Source organism: Eucyclogobius newberryi, unplaced genomic scaffold (genome assembly GCF_026437365.1).
Source record: "Eucyclogobius newberryi isolate DKJ021-1_F unplaced genomic scaffold, fEucNew1.0.hap1 SCAF_10, whole genome shotgun sequence".
Classification (NCBI taxonomy): Eukaryota; Metazoa; Chordata; class Actinopteri; order Gobiiformes; family Gobiidae; genus Eucyclogobius; species Eucyclogobius newberryi.
In genome coordinates, this window is record NW_027315724.1 from 36,787,528 (window position 1) to 36,810,672 (window position 23,145).

The window sequence follows — 23,145 nt, forward strand, 5'->3', positions numbered from 1 at the left end:
GTGGAGCGCCCCGTGTGGTGAGGAGGTGCAACTGAAGGGTTTATATAAGTGTGTGGAGCGCCCCGTGTGGTGAGGAGGTGCAACTGAAGGGTTTATATAAGTGTGTGGAGCGCCCCGTGTGGTGAGGAGGTGCAACTGAAGGGTTTATACAAGTGTGTGGAGCGCCCCGTGTGGTGAGGAGGTGCAACTGAAGGGTTTATACAAGTGTGTGGAGCGCCCCGTGTGGTGAGGAGGTGCAACTGAAGGGTTTATATAAGTGTGTGGAGCGCCCCGTGTGGTGAGGAGGTGCAACTGAAGGGTTTATACAAGTGTGTGGAGCGCCCCGTGTGGTGAGGAGGTGCAACTGAAGGGTTTATACAAGTGTGTGGAGCGCCCCGTGTGGTGAGGAGGTGCAACTGAAGGGTTTATATAAGTGTGTGGAGCGCCCCGTGTGGTGAGGAGGTGCAACTGAAGGGTTTATATAAGTGTGTGGAGCGCCCCGTGTGGTGAGGAGGTGCAACTGAAGGGTTTATATAAGTGTGTGGAGCGCCCCGTGTGGTGAGGAGGTGCAACTGAAGGGTTTATACAAGTGTGTGGAGCGCCCCGTGTGGTGAGGAGGTGCAACTGAAGGGTTTATACAAGTGTGTGGAGCGCCCCGTGTGGTGAGGAGGTGCAACTGAAGGGTTTATATAAGTGTGTGGAGCGCCCCGTGTGGTGAGGAGGTGCAACTGAAGGGTTTATATAAGTGTGTGGAGCGCCCCGTGTGGTGAGGAGGTGCAACTGAAGGGTTTATATAAGTGTGTGGAGCGCCCCGTGTGGTGAGGAGGTGCAACTGAAGGGTTTATACAAGTGTGTGGAGCGCCCCCTGTGGAGAGGAGGAGCAACTGAAGGGTTTATACAAGTGTGTGGAGCGCCCCCTGTGGAGAGGAGGAGCAACTGAAGGGTTTATACAAGTGTGTGGAGCGCACCTTGTGGTGAGGAGGAGCAACTGAAGGGTTTATACAAGTGTGTGGAGCGCCCCGTGTGGTGAGGAGGAGCAACTGAAGGGTTTATACAAGTGTGTGGAGCGCCCCGTGTGGTGAGGAGGAGCAACTGAAGGGTTTATACAAGTGTGTGGAGCGCCCCGTGTGGTGAGGAGATGCAACTGAAGGGTTTATACAAGTGTGTGGAGCGCCCCCTGTGGTGAGGAGGAGCAACTGAAGGGTTTATACAAGTGTGTGGAGCGCCCCGTGTGGTGAGGAGGTGCAACTGAAGGGTTTATATAAGTGTGTGGAGCGCCCCGTGTGGTGAGGAGGTGCAACTGAAGGGTTTATACAAGTGTGTGGAGCGCCCCCTGTGGAGAGGAGGAGCAACTGAAGGGTTTATACAAGTGTGTGGAGCGCCCCGTGTGGTGAGGAGGTGCAACTGAAGGGTTTATACAAGTGTGTGGAGCGCCCCCTGTGGGGAGGAGGAGCAACTGAAGGGTTTATACAAGTGTGTGGAGCGCACCTTGTGGTGAGGAGGAGCAACTGAAGGGTTTATACAAGTGTGTGGAGCGCCCCGTGTGGTGAGGAGGTGCAACTGAAGGGTTTATACAAGTGTGTGGAGCGCCCCCTGTGGTGAGGAGGAGCAACTGAAGGGTTTATACAAGTGTGTGGAGCGCCCCGTGTGGTGAGGAGGAGCAACTGAAGGGTTTATACAAGTGTGTGGAGCGCCCCGTGTGGTGAGGAGATGCAACTGAAGGGTTTATACAAGTGTGTGGAGCGCCCCCTGTGGTGAGGAGGAGCAACTGAAGGGTTTATACAAGTGTGTGGAGCGCCCCGTGTGGTGAGGAGGAGCAACTGAAGGGTTTATACAAGTGTGTGGAGCGCCCCGTGTGGTGAGGAGGTGCAACTGAAGGGTTTATACAAGTGTGTGGAGCGCCCCGTGTGGTGAGGAGGAGCAACTGAAGGGCCCCGTGTGGTGAGGAGGTGCAACTGAAGGGTTTATACAAGTGTGTGGAGCGCCCCGTGTGGTGAGGAGGTGCAACTGAAGGGTTTATATAAGTGTGTGGAGCGCCCCGTGTGGTGAGGAGGTGCAACTGAAGGGTTTATACAAGTGTGTGGAGCGCCCCCTGTGGAGAGGAGGAGCAACTGAAGGGTTTATACAAGTGTGTGGAGCGCACCTTGTGGTGAGGAGGTGCAACTGAAGGGTTTATACAAGTGTGTGGAGCGCCCCCTGTGGAGAGGAGGAGCAACTGAAGGGTTTATACAAGTGTGTGGAGCGCACCTTGTGGTGAGGAGGAGCAACTGAAGGGTTTATACAAGTGTGTGGAGCGCCCCGTGTGGTGAGGAGGTGCAACTGAAGGGTTTATACAAGTGTGTGGAGCGCCCCCTGTGGTGAGTTGGAGCAACTGAAGGGTTTATACAAGTGTGTGGAGCGCCCCGTGTGGTGAGGAGGAGCAACTGAAGGGTTTATACAAGTGTGTGGAGCGGCCCGTGTGGTGAGGAGATGCAACTGAAGGGTTTATACAAGTGTGTGGAGCGCCCCCTGTGGTGAGGAGGAGCAACTGAAGGGTTTATACAAGTGTGTGGAGCGCCCCGTGTGGTGAGGAGGAGCAACTGAAGGGTTTATACAAGTGTGTGGAGCGCCCCGTGTGGTGAGGAGGTGCAACTGAAGGGTTTATACAAGTGTGTGGAGCGCCCCGTGTGGTGAGGAGGTGCAACTGAAGGGCCCCGTGTGGTGAGGAGGTGCAACTGAAGGGTTTATACAAGTGTGTGGAGCGCCCCGTGTGGTGAGGAGGAGCAACTGAAGGGTTTATACAAGTGTGTGGAGCGCCCCCTGTGGTGAGGAGGAGCAACGGGAGGGTAAAGGTTTATAAAAGTGCGACTCACCTGGAGAAGCAGAGGAGACGGGACGCAGCACATGGAAGAGAAGAGAGGGGGAAGATTACTCAAGACAAAATACATTTAGTGCAAACTTCTTCTGGACAAATGTGTCGGCATCGATTAAAAGAACAGAAGAACTGAAAATGTTTTCTGTTGAGGAAGATTAGACATATTGGCAAAGAACATGAAATGAGATCATGTGTAAAGTTCACTAAATCAGATTTAGTCCTGGTTTAAACCTGGTTTAGCCTTGGTTTGGACCTGGTTTAGACCTGGTTTAGTCCTGGTTTAGTCCTGGTTTAGACCTGGTTTGGACCTGGCTTAGACCTGGCTTAGACCTGGCTTAGACCTGGCTTAGACCTGGCTTAGACCTGGGTTAGACCTGGTTTAGACCTGGTTTGGACCTGGCTTAGACCTGGCTTAGACCTGGGTTAGAACTGGTTTAGACCTGGTTTAGATCTAGTTTAGACCTGGTTTAGACCTGGTTTAGCCCTGGGTTAGACTCAGACCCACAGATGCACTCTGACCCTTCGGTTCATAATCACATTCAGTCTGATCACATTATCAGGAGGTGAACTCCAGGCTGGAGTTCATGGGTAGGGCATCCGGGCCGATCTTCAGAAAGCTCTCAAAAGAACACCCGTGTGTTGTGTAACAGCACTTTTATACGGCACTTTCCATCAATGAGCACTCGACCGTTCAAACACGTTCAAACATCAGAGTGTCTGGCCCGAGGGCACAGCAACAGTCTGAGAAACAAGCTCAGGTTCAACTGCCTTTTCTGTCACACTGTGGTTTAGTTCTGGTTTAGACCCGATTTAGACTTGGTTTAGTCCTGGTTTAGACCTGGTTTAGACCTGGTTTAGACCTGGTTTAGACCTGGTTTAGACCTGGTTTAGACCTGGTTTAGTCCTGGTTTAGACCTGTTTAGTCCTGGTTTAGTCCTGGTTTATAAATGGCATATCACACCAGATACAGGAAGTCACATCACACCAGGGACAGGAAGTCACATCACACCAGGGACAAGAAGTCACATCACACCAGGGACAGGAAGTGACATCACACCAGGGACAGGAAGTGACATCACACCAGGGACAGGAAGTGACATCACACCAGGGACAGGAAGTCACATCACACCAGGGACAGGAAGTCACATCACACCAGGGACAGGAAGTCACATCACACCAGGGACAGGAAGTCACATCACACCAGGGACAGGAAGTGACATCACACCAGGGACAGGAAGTGACATCACACCAGGGACAGGAAGTCACATCACACCAGGGACAGGAAGTCACATCACACCAGGTACAGGAAGTCACATCACACCAGGGACATTCATTCCAGTCAAAGTTTATGCAGAATTTACCCAAAGAACCAACTTTTTTGACTCTAAACATTAATTCAACAAAATAAAGTTGTTCTCATTTATTTATATTTGTCAAGTAAAAGTAATGTGACTCATCTAATGTGACGTAAAAAACGTCACATTAGATGAGTTTTGGTCAGCAAACTGAACTCAAAACACAAAAAAAGACTTTTTTTGTGTGTAATGTTTTGTCGTCCGCTGTGGTTTTCCCGACTTTGTGTCGCACACAACGAGCGCAGTGACCAGTGACCCAAGAGTGTTACATCTGGACTCTACCAGGGGCGAGCTTTTAGAGAGCGTGAGGGGGAGGGCGAGGGGGGGAAGAGAGGGGTAAGAGAGGGAGAGGAGAGAGGGGGGAGACAGGAAGAGAGGGGGAGACATAGATATATTTAGATTTTGCTAAATATTATTTTAAAAAACTTTATCGCAGAAGAGCTTATTTTTTTAGGTTTATCATTTCACTTCCTGTTTGTAACTGATTACATCACACTAGGAAATTACCCAGGAAACACTGGGCCAAAACTCATCTAATGTGACGTTTTTTACTTTGACAAAAATAAATATATGAGAGCAACTTTATTTTGTTGAATTAATGTTTAGAGTCAAACAAGTTGTTTCTTTGTGTAAATTCTGCATAAACTTTGACTGGAATGAATGTCCCTGGTGTGATGTCACTTCCTGTCCCTGGTGTGATGTGACTTCCTGTCCCTGGTGTGATGTGACTTCCTGTCCCTGGTGTGATGTGACTTCCTGTCCCTGGTGTGATGTCACTTCCTGTACCTGGTGTGATGTCACTTCCTGTACCTGGTGTGATGTCACTTCCTGTCCCTGGTGTGATGTGACTTCCTGTCCCTGGTGTGATGTGACTTCCTGTCCCTGCTGTGATGTCACTTCCTGTCCCTGGTGTGATGTCACTTCCTGTCCCTGCTGTGATGTCACTTCCTGTCCCTGCTGTGATGTCACTTCCTGTCCCTGCTGTGATGTCACTTCCTGTCATTTTCAACAGATTTTTCAACGTTTTCTCCACAAATACCGGCTCGATCGGTGTAAAACTATCATTTATATGTACGACAGGTACAAATACAGAAAATATAGTGAACATTAGAACATGGTACAAACTCGCCCTTTAAACGTTACAGATGCAGTAGTACAAATATTTGTTTTGTCAATATTTGTTATAAATGTACAAATGATGGAGAGTTTACTGTGGTGTGAAATGTGAATGTAGTCGTAGTGTCGTAGTCGTCGAAGTCGAAGTAGTAGTAGTAGTAGTAGTAGTAGTAGTAGTTGTAGTAGTAATAGTAATAGTAATAATAGTAGGCAAGGCAAGTATATTTATAGTACTATAGAGTACATTTCATACACAAGTCATTTCAAAGTGCTTCACAACAGGAAAAATGCATTAAAATCACAAAGAAATTTCAGAAACAGAAATACAATAAAATTAACTAAATAAAAAATACAAATAAAAAATAAAAATACATTGGCAGCATTCCAGACACTCCTTCCCATATTTATTTGACATTGCAGCATGATCTCTGAGATGGACACATCACATTTAGATTGATTTGTTCCCATATCTGCGCGCTTTCTGCAAACTGCACACGTCCGTGCTGAGCGTATATTTCTTTTATGACGACTCTCTCGTCGACGCCTCCACCTGATGTGTGACATGGTAGTAGTAGTAGTAGTATTCGTAGTAGTAGTAGTAGTTGTAGAAGTAGTATTCGTAGTAGTCGTAGTAGCAGTATTCGTAGTAGTAGTAGTAGTAGTAGTAGTTCTGTATATCGTGCTGTATATTCTGCAGCGTTGAGTGTATCCGCGTGTCAGTTAAACCCAAAACAAATTAGTTTCCGTCACTAATGTAATCTCCGTCCCGAATCATGAGGCCGCGCTGTCCAGTCGATCCTCGTTAGCACGTGTTAGCGCTCGTTAGCACGTGTTAGCGCTCGTTAGCACTTGGGCAGCAGCCGCGGCTCGTCGGGAAATTCGATAAAAACGCCAGGAAAAGCGCCGGAAACGCTGCGAGTCCGCGAGGAAAGAGGAGTCTGGATCATGGACGAGCAGGTGAGGGACGGGTCAAAGGAGGGACGGGTCAAAGGAGGGACGGGTCAAAGGAGGGACGGGTCAAAGGAGGGACGGGTCAAAGGAGGGACGGGTCAAATGAGGGACGGGTCAAAGGAGGGACGGGTCAAAGGAGAAGGACACAAATTGACCTTAAAAGAGACATTCTGCTTGTTTTTGGCCTTTAAACTTGCTTCTTAAATAGTGAAAACCACACTTGATCATGAGGATTTGTGTTGGCGCTCCCTCTACTGGCAGCAGAGGGAATCACCACGGGGATATAAACAAAAGCTAGCTTGCCCCGGCACGAAAATGTAAGAACGCAGTTGTAATAAAGGAGATTTGAGGCTGTGATGATTTATGGACCTAAAAACATGAACTCCAGATGTGTTACAGGAGCGAAACTGCACGAAGCGTGACCTTTGACCCCAGGTACAAGCCGGTCATTTTAATTCAGATTTATTTTATTGAGTCCGAAAGTCGCCAAATAGATATTCACCAACGAACATGTTTTCAGTAATCCGCACTCTCGTCTTAATAATGTCCCTGTGTTAAAGGAGTCTAAAGGTGGTGGTCCTGTGGTGGTCCTGTGGTGGTCCTGTGATGGTCCTGTGGGGGTCCTGTGGTGGTCCTGTGGGGGTCCTGTGGTGGTCCTGTGGGGGTCCTGTGATGGTCCTGTGGGGGTCCTGTGGTGGTCCTGTGGGGGTCCTGTGGTGGTCCTGTGGTGGTCCTGTGGTGGTCTTGTGATGGTCCTGTGGTGGTCCTGTGGGGGTCCTGTGATGGTCCTGTGGGGGTCCTGTGGTGGTCCTGTGGGGGTCCTGTGGTGGTCCTGTGTGGGTCCTGTGGGGGTCCTGTGGGGGTCCTGTGGTGGTCCTGTGGGGGTCCTGTGGGGGTCCTGTGGGGGTCCTGTGATGGTCCTGTGATGGTCCTGTGATGGTCCTGTGATGGTCCTGTGGGGGTCCTGTGGTGGTCCTGTGATGGTCCTGTGGGGGTCCTGTGGTGGTCCTGTGGGGGTCCTGTGATGGTCCTGTGGGGGTCCTGTGGTGGTCCTGTGGGGGTCCTGTGGTGGTCCTGTGGTGGTCCTGTGGGGGTCCTGTGATTGTCCTGTGGTGGTCCTGTGGTGGTCCTGTGGTGGTCCTGTGGTGGTCCTGTGGGGGTCCTGTGGTGGTCCTGTGGGGGTCCTGTGGTGGTCCTGTGGGGGTCCTGTGGTGGTCCTGTGGTGGTCCTGTGGTGGTCCTGTGGGGGTCCTGTGGTGGTCCTGTGGTGGTCCTGTGGTGGTCCTGTGGGGGTCCTGTGATTGTCCTGTGGTGGTCCTGTGGGGGTCCTGTGGTGGTCCTGTGGTGGAACCTTCACCACGACAGTCGGTTCCCGAGGATTGACTCTTTAGTTCCTCTTTTCTACATCTCGTGTTTGAAGTGGATGTTGCCTCTGAGGTCAAAGGTGAAGATGAAGACGATGCAGAGAAGGTCACGTTCTTCTCAGGACTCGGGCAAATGCGAGACAGTCCCACCCTAAGTGAGTTACGGCTGTGACTGTGTGTGTGTGACTGTGTGTGTGTGTGTGTGCGACCCTGAGGTGATGGGATTAGTGCGGAAAGTGGTTAAACGGCGCTAACAAACAAAACAAATGAAATTACTCTGGGCTAAAGTCCTAAACTGGCCGCGGTCAGTGGGATTCCGGCCGCATTAGAGCCTCCGGCGGCGGTTGAACTGCTTCAGAGTGACTCGCTCTTCGAGCGGACACGCCGCCTCTGACCACAACGCGCCAGTTTGAGTCCGGGACGAGGAGCGCGAGGCCCGGTCGAGGCCCAGGCGAGGGAGGTCAAGGCAAGGGATGTCCAGACGAGGGAGGTCCAGGCGAGGGAGGTCAAGGCGAGGGAGGTCAAGGCAAGGGATGTCAAGACGAGGGATGTCCAGACAAGGGAGGTCCAGGCGAGGGAGGTCAAGGCGAGGGATGTCCAGACGAAGGAGGTCCAGGCGAGGGAGGTCAAGGTGAGGGAGGTCCAGATGAGGGAGGTGTAGGCGAGGGAGGTCCAGGCGAGGGAGGTCCAGGTGAGGGAGGTCCAGACGAGGGAGGTCAAGGTGAGAGAGTGCCAGGAGAGCAAGGTCCAGGATAGCAAGGTGCAGGCAAGGGAGGTCCAGGCGAGGGAGGTCAAGGTGAGGGAGGTCCAGACGAGGGAGGTCAAGGTGAGAGAGTGCCAGGAGAGCAAGGTCCAGGATAGCAAGGTGCAGGCAAGGGAGGTCCAGGCGAGGGAGGTCCAGGAGTGTCTGGATCGACCAATCGTATCCGAGGGTTTAATCAATCGTGAGGTTAATCGTCCTTTTCACTCCTGGATTAGCGCTTTTAGACTTCACCGTTTTGAGAGCTTCTGCCAGTGCCACGCCCCATTTAACCGCCCTAACGATGCACAGGACACGCCTTTAATGAGGTCACTCCTGATTGGTTTTGTTTACTATGAAAAACACAGGAAACCTTCATTTGTCAAGGAAAAGACCCATTTGACTGAAGTAAATCAAAGCCAGACGCGTCCAAACGGTTTCAACCCAAACGGCCAATCACAGCTCACGATCCGGAGAAGGTTCATGAGTCACGCCCACAGCGGACGATGAACGCTCTAAAGATGAAGAACGACAAGAACACGCTAAAAGGACACGTTAAAATAATACGCTAAAAGAACATGCTAAAAGAACACGCTAAAAGAACAAGCTAAAAGAACACGCTAAAAGAACATTCTAAAAGAACACGCTAAAAGAACAGGCTAAAAGAACACGCTAAAAGAACATTCTAAAAGAACACGCTAAAAGAACATTCTAAAAGAAAACGCTAAAAGAACACGCTAAAAGAACAGGCTAAAAGAACAGGCTAAAAGAACACGCTAAAAGAACACGCTAAAAGAACATTCTAAAAGAACACGCTAAAAGAACAGGCTAAAAGAACACGCTAAAAGAACATTCTAAAAGAACACGCTAAAAGAACATTCTAAAAGAAAACGCTAAAAGAACACGCTAAAAGAACATTCTAAAAGAACACACTAAAAGAACACGCTAAAAGAACAGGCTAAAAGAACAGGCTAAAAGAACACGCTAAAAGAACACGCTAAAAGAACATTCTAAAAGAACACGCTAAAAGGACACGTTAAAATAATACGCTAAAAGAACATGCTAAAAGAACAGGCTAAAAGAACAAGCTAAAAGAACATTCTAAAAGAACACGCTAAAAGAACATGCTAAAATAACATTCTAAAAGAACACGCTAAAAGAACACGCTAAAAGAACACGCTAAAAGAACATTCTAAAAGAACACGCTAAAAGAACATGCTAAAAGAACACACTAAAAGAACACGCTAAAAGAACATGCTAAAAGAACACGCTAAAAGAACACGCTAAAAGAACACGCTAAAAGAACATTCTAAAAGAACACGCTAAAAGAACAGGCTAAAAGAACACGCTAAAAGAACATTCTAAAAAAACACGCTAAAAGAACACGCTAAAAGAACATTCTAAAAGAACACGCTAAAAGAACACGCTAAAAGAACAGGCTAAAAGAACAGGCTAAAAGAACACGCTAAAATAACACGCTAAAAGAACATTCTAAAAGAACACGCTAAAAGGACACGTTAAAATAATACGCTAAAAGAACATGCTAAAAGAACACGCTAAAAGAACACGCTAAAAGAACAAGCTAAAAGAACATTCTAAAAGAACACGCTAAAAGAACAGGCTAAAAGAACACGCTAAAAGAACATTCTAAAAGAACACGCTAAAAGAACACGCTAAAAGAACATTCTAAAAGAACACGCTAAAAGAACACGCTAAAAGAACAGGCTAAAAGAACAGGCTAAAAGAACACGCTAAAAGAACATTCTAAAAGAACATGCTAAAAGAACATGCTAAAAGAACATGCTAAAAGAACATTCTAAAAGAACACGCTAAAAGAACACACTAAAAGAACAGGCTAAAAGAACACGCTAAAAGAACATTCTAAAAGAACACGCTAAAAGAACATTCTAAAAGAAATATGTCGGTGTAATCCCTCATGGTCCAGGCGTGTTCCATAGTAGAAAAAGCTTCAGTTGTTTCATCTGGACTCAGTTTGAAAAATTAGACGTTTCGACTTCATCCAAGAGTCATTGTCAATAACAGAATTTAGGTCGAGAACTCCCATATTAATACTGTTCTGTGGTAAGACCCGCCCATTGGGCGGAGCCTTCCTGAAGTAGAAAGAGTTGTTTGTTTCAACAGAAACTCCCCCTTGTATCTACCGAGCCTATTCAGAATCTTAATGGGCTATTAGAAACCTCTTTGTCTTTGTGAGACCCTGACCACCCTGAGGACCTGATTAGCATTTGAATTCCCTGGTCCTGGTCCTCTACCTTTCCAGGGGTTCAGTATCCCATTATAGATAACAGGAGGATTAAACCTAAGCCCTCCATTTCTGTTTAAAGAAGGTCTTTCTTTTCTAAAAGAACACGCTAAAAGAACACGCTAAAAGAACACGCTAAAAGAACACGCTAAAAGAACATTCTAAAAGAACACGCTAAAAGAACACGCTAAAAGAACATTCTAAAAGAACACGCTAAAAGAACACGCTAAAAGAACACGCTAAAAGAACAGCTAAAAGAACAGGCTAAAAGAACACGCTAAAAGAACATTCTAAAAGAACACGCTAAAAGAACATGCTAAAAGAACATGCTAAAAGAACACGCTAAAAGAACATGCTAAAAGAACATTCTAAAAGAACACGCTAAAAGAACATGCTAAAAGAACATGCTAAAAGAACATTCTAAAAGAACACGCTAAAAGAACACGCTAAAAGAACAGGCTTAAAAGAACAGGCTAAAAGAACACGCTAAAAGAACACGCTAAAAGAACACGTCATGAGAAATATGTGTAGACGTGGGGCTGAAACCTAAAACACCTCTGAGCAGATTCAAACAAAACAATCCTCGACTCCGAACAGCAGAAACGAGCCACAGCGCTTGCAATCGGACACTGAGCTGATGCTAACGCTACAGGGCTAGCGGCTAATGAGCTGTGCGCGCGGGCCTGGTTTGTGTCATTGATGGTGAGCGGTCTGAGTTACAGCCGGAGCTGCAGCTGGAGCGAGGCGGCGCACAGAGCCCGAGCACGGAGCCCGAGCACGGAGCCCGAACACAGAGCCCGAGCACAGGGCCCAAACACAGAGCCCGAGCACAGGGCCCGAGCACAGAGCCCGAGCACGGAGCCCGAGCACGGAGCCCGAACACAGAGCCCGAGCACAGGGCCCAAACACAGAGCCCGAGCACAGGGCCCGAGCACAGGGCCCGAGCACAGAGCCCGAGCACAGAGCCCGAGCACAGGGCCCGAGCACAGGGCCCGAGCACAGGGCCCGAGCACAGAGCCCGAGCACAGGGCCCGAGCACAGAGCCCGAGCACAGGGCACAAGCACAGGGCCCGAACACAGAGCCCGAACACAGGGCCCGAGCACAGGGCCCGAGCACAGAGCCCGAGCACAGGGCCCGAGCACAGAGCCCGAGCACAGGGCACGAGCACAGGGCCCGAGCACAGGGCCCGAGCACAGGGCCCGAACACAGGGCCCGAACACAGGGCCCGAGCACAGAGCCCGAGCACAGAGCCCGAGCACAGGGCCCGAGCACAGGGCCCGAGCACAGGGCCCGAGCACAGGGCCCGAGCACAGGGCACGAACACAGGGCCCGAGCACAGAGCCCGAGCACAGGGCCCGAGCACAGAGCCCGAGCACAGGGCCCGAGCACAGAGCCCGAGCACAGGGCACGAACACAGAGCGGTGCAGAGTAATGAGAAGTGAAGGATAAAGTGCAAAACATGTTTCTGTTTCTGCTCCAGCCGCAGGAGCTCGAGTTTCACCTGCAGATATTTAGACTCTACAAGGAGTTTCAGATGTTCAGCAAGTGACACGAGTCAGAGCAATCTGCCCTAAATATACTGACATGTACATGTAGAGCTGTAAACATGTAGAGCTGTAAACATGTAGAGCTGTAAACATGTAGAGCTGTAAACATGTAGAGCTGTAAACATGTAGAGCTGTAAACATGTAGAGCTGTAAACATGTAGAGCTCTAAACATGTAGAGCTGTAAACATGTAGAGCTGTAAACATGTAGAGCTGTAAACATGTAGAGCTCTAAACATGTAGAGCTGTAAACATGTAGAGCTGTAAACATGTAGAGCTGTAAACATGTAGAGCTGTAAACATGTAGAGCTCTAAACATGTAGAGCTGTAAACATGTAGAGCTGTAAACATGTAGAGCTGTAAACATGTAGAGCTGTAAACATGTAGAGCTGTAAACATGTAGAGCTGTAAACATGTAGAGCTCTAAACATGTAGAGCTGTAAACATGTAGAGCTGTAAACATGTAGAGCTGTAAACATGTAGAGCTGTAAACATGTAGAGCTGTAAACATGTAGAGCTCTAAACATGTAGAGCTGTAAACATGTAGAGCTGTAAACATGTAGAGCTCTAAACATGTAGAGCTGTAAACATGTAGAGCTGTAAACATGTAGAGCTGTAAACATGTAGAGCTGTAAACATGTAGAGCTGTAAACATGTAGAGCTCTAAACATGTAGAGCTGTAAACATGTAGAGCTGTAAACATGTAGAGCTGTAAACATGTAGAGCTGTAAACATGTAGAGCTGTAAACATGTAGAGCTGTAAACATGTAGAGCTGTAAACATGTAGAGCTCTAAACATGTAGAGCTGTAAACATGTAGAGCTCTAAGTCTTGGTCCAGCCTCGCCTCTGCTCTAAACCTGGCTCGTAAATCAGGCCGACACAAACACCTCGTGAAACCTGAAGGAAAACCATTTGTTGGAGGTAATTGTGATGTAATGGGAGGTCGTCCTGCCAGAGGTCAGAGGTCGGGGGTCGGAGTGTGCCTGCAGCGGGGTCACGTGACCTGCGGCGTTCACACCGGCAAAAGGAAAAGTCGCTCGAGTCCGAACAATTTACAAAAGAGATTGTGCTTTTCCTGCAACAGTTTCATCTTTTTAGTCTGATATTTTTGATAAAAGTGATATTTATGTTTCAGATCTGACTCAACGTTTGGTCCGTTTGTGTAAAGTTTATAATTGCACTTCCTGGTTGGACGTGAGCACAGATGTGACACAGAGGTGATTCCACAGCTGTTTCCATAGCAACCAGACTGTAAACAAGAGCCAGACTCCACATAAATGACACAACAGTTCTGATCTGACACAATAAGACCATAAAACACCTTTATTTAGTCCAACCATGTGTCGCACACTGATGACATCACAGAGGGATTCAGCTCCACTTCCTGTCATTTTAAACTCTTATTTTTCAAACTTTCTTTACAAACTGCGACTTAAGTAAAACTGTGATAAATATTGACCACAGCTTCAAACTAAGTCAGAATTATAAAAACACACGTTTAACTCACACGTATGACCTCTTTAACACGTATGACCTCTTTAACACGTATGACCTCTTTAACACGTATGACCTCTTCAACACGTATGACCTCTTTAACACGTATGACCTCTTCAACACGTATGACCTCTTTAACACGTGATGGAACACGGGAGACGATCATGTGACCGTTAAACTTCAGCGTCTTCAGGGCGTCGGCGTGACGTTTGCACCGGAGCAGGAGACGAGCTCGGATGCACCCGCGACCCCCGGAGGTCACGACCTCTGAGAGCGGCAGCAGGTCGAGGGTCGTGTTCCCGCTGCGTGTTCGTCACGTGTTCGTCACGTGTGCGAAACACAATGTATAAGTTTAAGAATAAAGTGTAAAAAATAACAAGCTAAAAGTTATTTTATCAAAGTAAAGGATTTTTACTTAAATTTTCTTTTTCTGAAACGTGAAAGGACGAAAAAAAAACTTTTTTTGCTTTAAAAATGCTAAACTTTCTGAAACCTTTTTTTGAAAAACTTTATTTAACTTTTTTTTTTTTTACAGTTTCTAACCATGTGAAACAAAAACTGTCACAAACTCAACATTAGATTATTCCAAAGACGAGATCGTCAGTTCAAACAGTTTAAGTCTAAATATAATGTGAACGTTTGTGACTCCACAGCGTTTTCAAGGCCGCAGACTCCGCCCACGTCGCCGCGGCAGCCGTGGCTTTGGCGTGTGATTGGTTTCCTGATCTGACATGTCTTATAAGGGTTTTGGGCCCGGATCTGGCGCGTGAGCCGTCCACCGCGTGTTTTTTGTTTCAGGCGGAGAGGATCCAGCGACATGCTACGAGCTAACCGCTAACAGGCTCAGCGCCAGGAGCCAGAGGTTTCATTAGACGTTTGGAGCGTTGAAACGTCCGAGATGTTTGTGAGGATTTTTCAGGTTCACATTTTGATATTTAGTCCTGAAAAACTTCACAAAACTCAAACAAAAGATAAAGGTGGTGATTTGAAGCAGGTCTGTCACGTTGGTTTCTCTCTGTTTTATTCATATTTTGTGTCATTGTGTTTGTTTTGTAAATGTTTGTCTCGAGAAACACAAAATGACCTTCTTAAAACTAGAAAAATACACTTGTTTTACACAGAAATGTCCTTGAAATGATCTTCCAGTGCTGTAAGTGTATTTCACTGAACAATTCTAGAAATAAGCGTGACCATTTTACTTATTTAGCATTTATTTAGTAGAAATCTCTTAAACACAGAGAGAAAATATGTGTACAACTTAAAGGACACATATTAGACGTGGGTTTGATGAAAGAGACGCTTAATTTGACCCACAGACGTTCAGAGGTCAAGAAGAAGAATGATGAGAGAACAGAGTTAAAAAAGAGAGAAAAAGTACATAATAATTAATAAGTGTCCTTTAATCCACGTGTACAACTTAAAGGACACGTATTAGAAAGAAAAAGCAGAAGAACGATGAGGCTTGAAGTCACCCCAGAGCGTGCCGTGCTTTAAAACCCCCGAGAACCCTCAGAATGTTTGACTTTAAGAACATTCTGGGTGTTTCCTCCATCTGGAGCGAGGGCCGGCGTTTGCCTCCAGGCGTCTCCGTTTCCTCTTTCTCTCTGTCACAATAATTAACTCTTATTGTTCAATAAAAAATCCCTGGAACAATATATATATATTATTTTTGCTGTTTTTGCACACGTGGGGTCATTAAGCCACTTCAAACACTAATTGTTTGTATTAAAAGTGTTTAATTCTATTTATTTAGAGCAACGTGTGTGTTTTTAACAGTGTTATAGATGTAAAAAGGGTTTAAAGGATCAGAGGAGGAAGACGTGTGGGAATCTGGAGTTTAAATTAAGATATGGAGAGAATTGTTTAAGATTTAAAGAATTAAAAGTGACGGTAAAAACAGCTGATGGAAAAAGACTTTGGAAATACATGGATATTTCTGCATTTCTCGTGGTTCTTTCTTGCTCCGTTCACGTTTAGTGCGACACATCTTTATCAGGCTAATGTAAAAACAGAATTAACACGTTCATTTTTCTGTTTTTGGTTCTTTTTCTGTTTTTCTGTGGCCATTACGCTTTGAAGTGTGTTTTTATGGTTAAGCTTCTCTCCCTCTTTCCTCTTCACTTCCTCCACGTCCGGCCGCAGCAGCTGCTGACCTTGCGGCGCCGGTCAGCAGGACCGGGCTAACGCTAACGCCGCCACCACCGCTAAAGGCTACAGTGTTAGAACGCTAGCTCCGAGCCGGGAGCCGCGGAGGTCAACGGCTGGAGGCAGCGATGGAGGAGAACCTTCTGGACAGCGGGAGAAGACAAAGACTTCACACATCGAGGAGTCGGACACCACCTTCCATTTACAAGCAGAGGGGCGGGGCCAGGGTTCAGGGGGAGGGGCTGGGGTTCAGGGGGCGGGGCAAGGGTTTAGGGGGCGGGGGATTTTCAGGTGATTTTGAGCTAAATGTGTGTTTTACGTTGCCATTTTGTGAAAATTGTCTCGTTTGTAAAATGTGTTGAACAAATAAAGTTGGATTGATGAAAAACGGAGCCTCTGGAGTGCGTGACGTCGCCGCGGGAGACGGTGTGACGAGCGGGCGACATGTTTGTGTGATGCAGAAGTCGAGCTGCTTCATGGAACATTCAGGAGCAACGCTCTGCCACTGCACCCCGCCCCAAGGCCCCGCCCCGAGGCCCCGCCCCGAGGCCCCGCCCCGAGGCCCCGCCTCACCTCCTCGAAAACAAACGACAAACACGAGAAGATACGAGGCTGAAGACGACATGATAATTCAGTTTAATAAAGAACAAGACAGACGAGGCCACGCCTTCAAACCATCTAAATGTCAACAACAACAAATCAACTTCTTAAAGTGACAGTAACTTCCTTGGAGCGTGTTTCTATATAAAGAGTTAAAACCAGAATATTATGAAAAACATGCTATTTTATGTCTTTGGCTAAAAAGAAACACACTGGGACTTTAAAGGAGACATATTATGGTCTGTTTCAGGTGCTTCACATTGAACTGAACAGATAAGCCCCACCTCTTTACAGCGATAAGCCCCGCCTCTTTACAGCGATAAGCCCCGCCTCTTTACAGCGATAAGCCCCACCTCTTTACAGTGATAAGCCCCGCCTCTTTACAGCTATAAGCCCCGCCTCTTTACAGAGATAAGCCCCGCCTCTTTACAGCGATAAGCCCCACCTCTTTACAGCGATAAGCCCCGCCTCTTTACAGCGATAAGCCCCGCCTCTTTACAGCGATAAGCCCCACCTCTTTACAGCCTCTTTACAACGATAAGCCCCGCCTCTTTACAGCAATAAGCCCCGCCTCTTTACAGCGATAAGCCCCGCCTCTTTACAGAGATAAGCCCCACCTCTTTACAGCGATAAGCCCCACCTCTTTACAGCCTCTTTACAACGATAAGCCCCGCCTCTTTACAGCAATAAGCCCCACCTCTTTACAGCGATAAGCCCCGCCTCTTTACAGCGATAAGCCCCACCTCTTTACAGCGATAAGCCCCGCCTCTTTACAGCGATAAGCCCCGCCTCTTTACAGCGATAAGCCCCGCCTCTTTACAGCGATAAGCCCCACCTCTTTACAGTGATAAGCCCCGCCTCTTTACAGAGATAAGCCCCGCCTCTTTACAGCGATAAGCCCCACCTCTTTACAGCGATAAGCCCCACCTCTTTACAGCGATAAGCCCCGCCTCTTTACAGCGATAAGCCCCGCCTCTTTACAGCGATAAGCCCCACCTCTTTACAGCCTCTTTACAGCGATAAGCCCCGCCTCTTTACAGCAATAAGCCCCGCCTCTTTACAGCGATAAGCCCCGCCTCTTTACAGAGATAAGCCCCACCTCTTTACAGCGATAAGCCCCGCCTCTTTACAGCGATAAGCCCCGCCTCTTTACAGCCTCTTTACAACGATAAGCCCCGCCTCTTTACAGCAATAAGCCCCACCTCTTTACAGCGATAAGCCCCGCCTCTTTACAGCGATAAGCCCCACCTCTTTACAGCGATAAGCCCCGCCTCTTTACAGCGATAAGCCCCGCCTCTTTACAGCGATAAGCCCCACCTCTTTACAGCGATAAGCCCCGCCTCTTTACAGCGATAAGCCCCACCTCTTTACAGCGATAAGCCCCGCCTCTTTACAGCGATAAGCCCCGCCTCTTTACAGCGATAAGCCCCGCCTCTTTACAGCGATAAGCCCCGCCTCTTTACAGCGATAAGCCCCGCCTCTTTACAGCGATAAGCCCCGCCTCTTTACAGCGATAAGCCCCGCCTCTTTACAGCGATAAGCCCCGCCTCTTTACAGCGATAAGCCCCGCCTCTTTACAGCGATAAGCCCCGCCTCTTTACAGCGATAAGCCCCGCCTCTTTACAGCGATAAGCCCCGCCTCTTTACAGCGATAAGCCCCACCTCTTTACAGCGATAAGCCCCACCTCTTTACAGCGATAAGCAGCAGATTGTCATTTGTCATTGTCAAGCTCCGTGACATTTTAGAACTCTAATCGTGTCACTCGCTCTTCATTTTTGAAATAGTCCCTCAGTACAGGGATGTGGGCGGGGCTAGGGGGTAGGGGAAAACAGAGTTTACAGGACAAAACAGGATTAACTGACTTTGAGTCAACGAAGGATGAGGAAAACCCTGATGTGAAAAGGTTCAAAGTTCAAGTTGATGTGACAGAATATGTCTCCTTTAAGTTCTATGTCATATGTCTCCTTTAAGTTCTATGTCTCCTTTAAGATGATTAAATAACGAGTAAATATAATCAGTGTTGTTGAGATAAAGCCTCGCTGCGTAATCTGAACAGAACGTGAGATTCATTAGCGTAAACTCCTGATTAATACTTTTCTTTTCTCAATGGCTGGAGTTTGACGTAATCACACGTCCATCGTCGTCTATCGTCAGTTCGGCTGTTGATCCGTGCACTTTGTTTAAACGTCTCACAGAACTTTATTTACACAAACAAACGCCAACAACGAGCAGCTCTAAAGCTGCGTCTGAAGTTTATACGACGTCGGGAAGAGTTGGAAAATGATGCAGACGGAAGCGGGAAAAGAGCCGCGTCGTCGTCCTCGTCCCATCTCGTCTGAGCGCTACTCAACGTGAAAGGAGGATGGACGGGAGGATGGACAGGAGGATGGACGGGAGGATGGACAGGAGGATGGACAGGAGGATGGACAGGATAATGGACAGCAAGATGGACAGGAGGATGGACAGGAGGACGGACAGGAGGATGGACAGTAGGACGGACAGGAGGATGGACGGGAGGATGCACAGGAGGATGGACAGGAGGATGGACAGTAGAATGGACAGGAGGATGGACAGTAGAATGGACAGTAGAATGGACAGGAGGATGGACAGGAGGATGGACAGTAGAATGGACAGGAGAATGGACAAGAGGACAGACAGGAGGATGGACAATATAATGGACAGTAGAATGGACAGGAGAATGAACAGGAGGATGGACAGGAGGATGGACAGGAGGATGGATAGGAGGATGGACAGGAGGACGGACAGTAGAATGGACAGGAGGATGGACAGGAGGATGGACAGTAGAATGGACAGGAGGATGGACAGTAGAATGGACAGTAGAATGGACAGGAGGATGGACAGGAGGATGGACAGTAGAATGGACAGGAGAATGGACAAGAGGACAGACAGGAGGATGGACAATAGAATGGACAGTAGAATGGACAGGAGGATGAACAGGAGGATGGACAGGAGGATGGACAGGAGGATGAACAGGAGGATGGACAGGAGGATGGACAGGAGGATGAACAGGAGGATGGACAGGAGGATGGACAGTAGAATGGACAGTAGAATGGACAGTAGAATGGACAGGAGGATGGATAGGAGGATGGACAGGAGGACGGACAGTAGAATGGACAGGAGGATGGACAGTAGAATGGACAATAGAATGGACAGCAGGGGGCAGTGTGGAGCGTCCGGGGAAATGTAAATCATAAGCAGAAACAAAAAGACGGGTGAAATGTCAAAGGTCGTTCAAGCGCGTCGGTCGTTTAGTGGAAACCTGAAATACACAAATCCACAGAAGAGGCTTTGGGTCACAGCGGGTCGTGAGTTCAATCGTCTTTAGCATGCAACAGAGGTCAAAGAATGTGGATGAGGTGAAGCGGGCGTGGCAAGGTGGGCGTGGCAAAGTGGGCGGGCCAAGCTGGGCGTGGCAAGGTGGGCGGGCCAAGGTGGGCGGGCCAAGGTGCGCGGTCGTTACCTGATTCGACACGTATTTTGAGATTTGTTTAAAAGAATTTGATCTCGGAATACGACCGTTCTCCCGATAAATACTGGCTCAAAGTCGGTAAAAGTTAAACATTTGAACTGCGGATGGATGTGAGAAAAAGGGGCGGAGTTAAGTCTGACTTCGGATGTAAAATGTTTGATGATAATGAGATAAAACCACCGCGTGTTTCGTGTAACTAACGTCCGCGCAGAGCTAACGTCGCGCAGAGCTAACGTCGCGCAGAGCTAACGTCGCGCAGAGCTAACGTCGCGCAGAGCTAACGTCGCGCAGAGCTAACGTCGCGCAGAGCTAACGTCGCGCAGAGCTAACGTCGCGCAGAGCTAACGTCGCGCAGAGCTAACGTCGCGCAGAGCTAACGTCGCGCAGAGCTAACGTCCGCGCAGAGCTAACGTCCGCACAGAGCTAACCTCCGCGCAGAGCTAACGTCCGCGCAGAGCTAACGTCCGTGTAGAGCTAACGTCTACGCAGAGCTAACGTCTACGTTGTTACTGTTATGCACCGGTAATATATTTTTTTCCCCGTCTTGACAACTGGAGCCCGGTCTGAACCCGGTCTGAAGCCGGTCTGAAGCCGGTCTGAACCCGGTCTGAACCCGGTCTGAAGCCGGTCTGAACCCGGTCTGAACCCGGTCTGAAGCCGGTCTGAACCCGGTCTGAACCCGGTCTGAAGCCGGTCTGAACCCGGTCTGAAGCCGGTCTGAAGCCGGTCTGAACCCGGTCTGAACCCGGTCTGAACCCGGACCGTGTGACCTAAAGAGCCTTTTCTCACTCTTGTTTCCACATGGTTCTCATTTAAGCGCGTCTCTAATCGGATGAAACCGTCGCCGGCGTTCGCTTCCTTTACGCTTCACAAAGAAAACAAACGCTCCCGACGCGTCTGGCAACGATTGTGGAGTTCTGAACCTTCTAACGGTGTTAAGTGCCCCTCAGAACCATCCCGGAAGTAGTTTGTTCCTTTCACAAGCGCCGAGGGAGACGCAGGGGAGGAGCTGAGGGAGGCGCAGGGGGAGGAGCCGAGGGAGACGCAGGGGAGGAGCTGAGGGAGGCGCAGGGGGAGGAGCCGAGGGAGACGCAGGGGAGGAGCCGAGGGAGACGCAGGGGGAGGAGCCGAGGGAGGCGCAGGGGAGGAGCCGAGGGAGACGCAGGAGCTGAGGGAGACGCAGGGGGGAGGAGCTGAGGGAGACGCAGGGGGAGGAGCTGAGGGAGGCGCAAGGGAGGAGCCTAGGGAGAAGCAGGGGAGGAGCCGAGGGAGACGCAGGGGGAGGAGCCGAGGGAGATGCAGGGGAGGAGCCGAGGGAGGCGCAGGGGAGGAGCCGAGGGAGACGCAGGGGAGGAGCTGAGGGAGGCGCAGGGGGAGGAGCCGAGGGAGACGCAGGAGCTGAGGGAGACGCAGGGGGGAGGAGCTGAGGGAGACGCAGGGGGAGGAGCTGAGGGAGGCGCAAGGGAGGAGCCTAGGGAGAAGCAGGGGAGGAGCCGAGGGAGACGCAGGGGGAGGAGCCGAGGGAGACGCAGGCGAGGAGCCGCGGGAGAAGCAGGGGAGGAGCCGAGGGAGATGCAGGGGGAGGAGCCAAGGGAGGCGCAGGGGAGGAGCCGAGGGAGACGCAGGAGCTGAGGGAGACGCAGGGGGAGGAGCTGAGGGAGGCGCAAGGGAGGAGCCTAGAGAGAAGCAGGGGAGGAGCAGAGGGAGACGCAGGGGGAGGAGCCGAGGGAGACAAAGGGGAGGAGCCGAGAGACAGTCAGAGATGGGCGTTATGTTGTAGCTGTTATGTTCAACGCAAAATATGATCACAAATGTCGTAAGGATGGATTAGCGTATTTTCAGGAGTATAAGTCGCACCAGCCAAAAAATGCATAATAGAGAAAAAAAAAACATATATAAGTCGCACTGGAGGATGAAATGTGGTTACAAGTGTGAAAATAACAAATAATATCACATATAAGTCGCTCCTGAGTATAAGTATATAAGTATATATATAAGAATAAGTTGCACTCCGGCCAAAACGATGAAGAAATGTGCCACTTATAGTCCAGAAAATACGGTAAATCTTTAAAAACTGCCGGGAATTTTGTGAAGCAGGAAGTAAATAAAAGTGACCACGACGACTTTAGAAAGTGTTTTAAAGCTCCAAAAGTGCATCTCACATTTGTGCACTTCATAAATGAACCGTAAACAACATTCTCTTTCATTATCTTCATCATAAATCGCCGTTTTCATCTCGTTACGGCGTCGAGGCCCCGGGGCCCGCATGTTGAGACGCTCGTGGGAAACGCGCTCCGGACGTCCATCACTATCGCCCGTTGTGTCCCGCGCGTCCAAATCAGGCTCACAAGTTTGGTTAACGACGGCAATAAATCAACAGGAGATAAAATTAGCGTGGAATAAAGCGGCAGATCGCGCGCACACACAACGCTCTGTCCCGCTCGGAATGTACGCCGTGTTTTTAGAGGAAATGGATTCTGCCGTGACGGGATTTAACCCGACGCAACGTTTGGAAAAGAGAAAGAGCTTTATTTTTTGTATTGTGGTCGTTTTAAGAGCGTGAAGAGGCGATTTAAAACCTTAACTTTGTCAAAAATATCAATGTAAAGTGTGTTTTCTGTCGTTTTAAATGTAGTTTTTTGACTGTTTCTTGTATAAATGTGTTTGTAATTGTGTGTTGTGAGTGTTTTACTGAAATAAACTGTTAATAAATACATATAATCTACTTAAATTATTATTCAAAACTCAAATTTTGATGTTTGAGGACCTGGGAATGGGAATTTTCATCAAAAACTTTAAATATACCGTATTTTCCGGCCTATAAGTGGCATCTTTTTAAATAGTTTTGGCTGGAGTGCGACTTTTACTTATATTTATACTTATATGTGTTTTTTTCTTCTTTATTATGCATTTTTTGGCTGGTGCGACTTATACTCAGGTGCGACTTATACTCCCGAAAATACGGTATCTACAAATCAAGTGTATTTTTTGACATTTGATTTAATAATGGCACTAAAAATGTAAGTTTTTTTTAAGTGTTTTAGAGTCTTTATCGTTCACACTACAATGATCAAACTGTGACTGAGATGATGGAAAAGCTACAGGGTGAAACTTTAACTGTTTAGTACCGTATTTTCTGGACTATAAGTCGCACCGGATTCCAAAGTTTTGGCCGGGGTGCCACTTATACTTATATTTATACTTATATACTTCTACTTCTACTTCGAAGCGACTTATATATGTTTTTT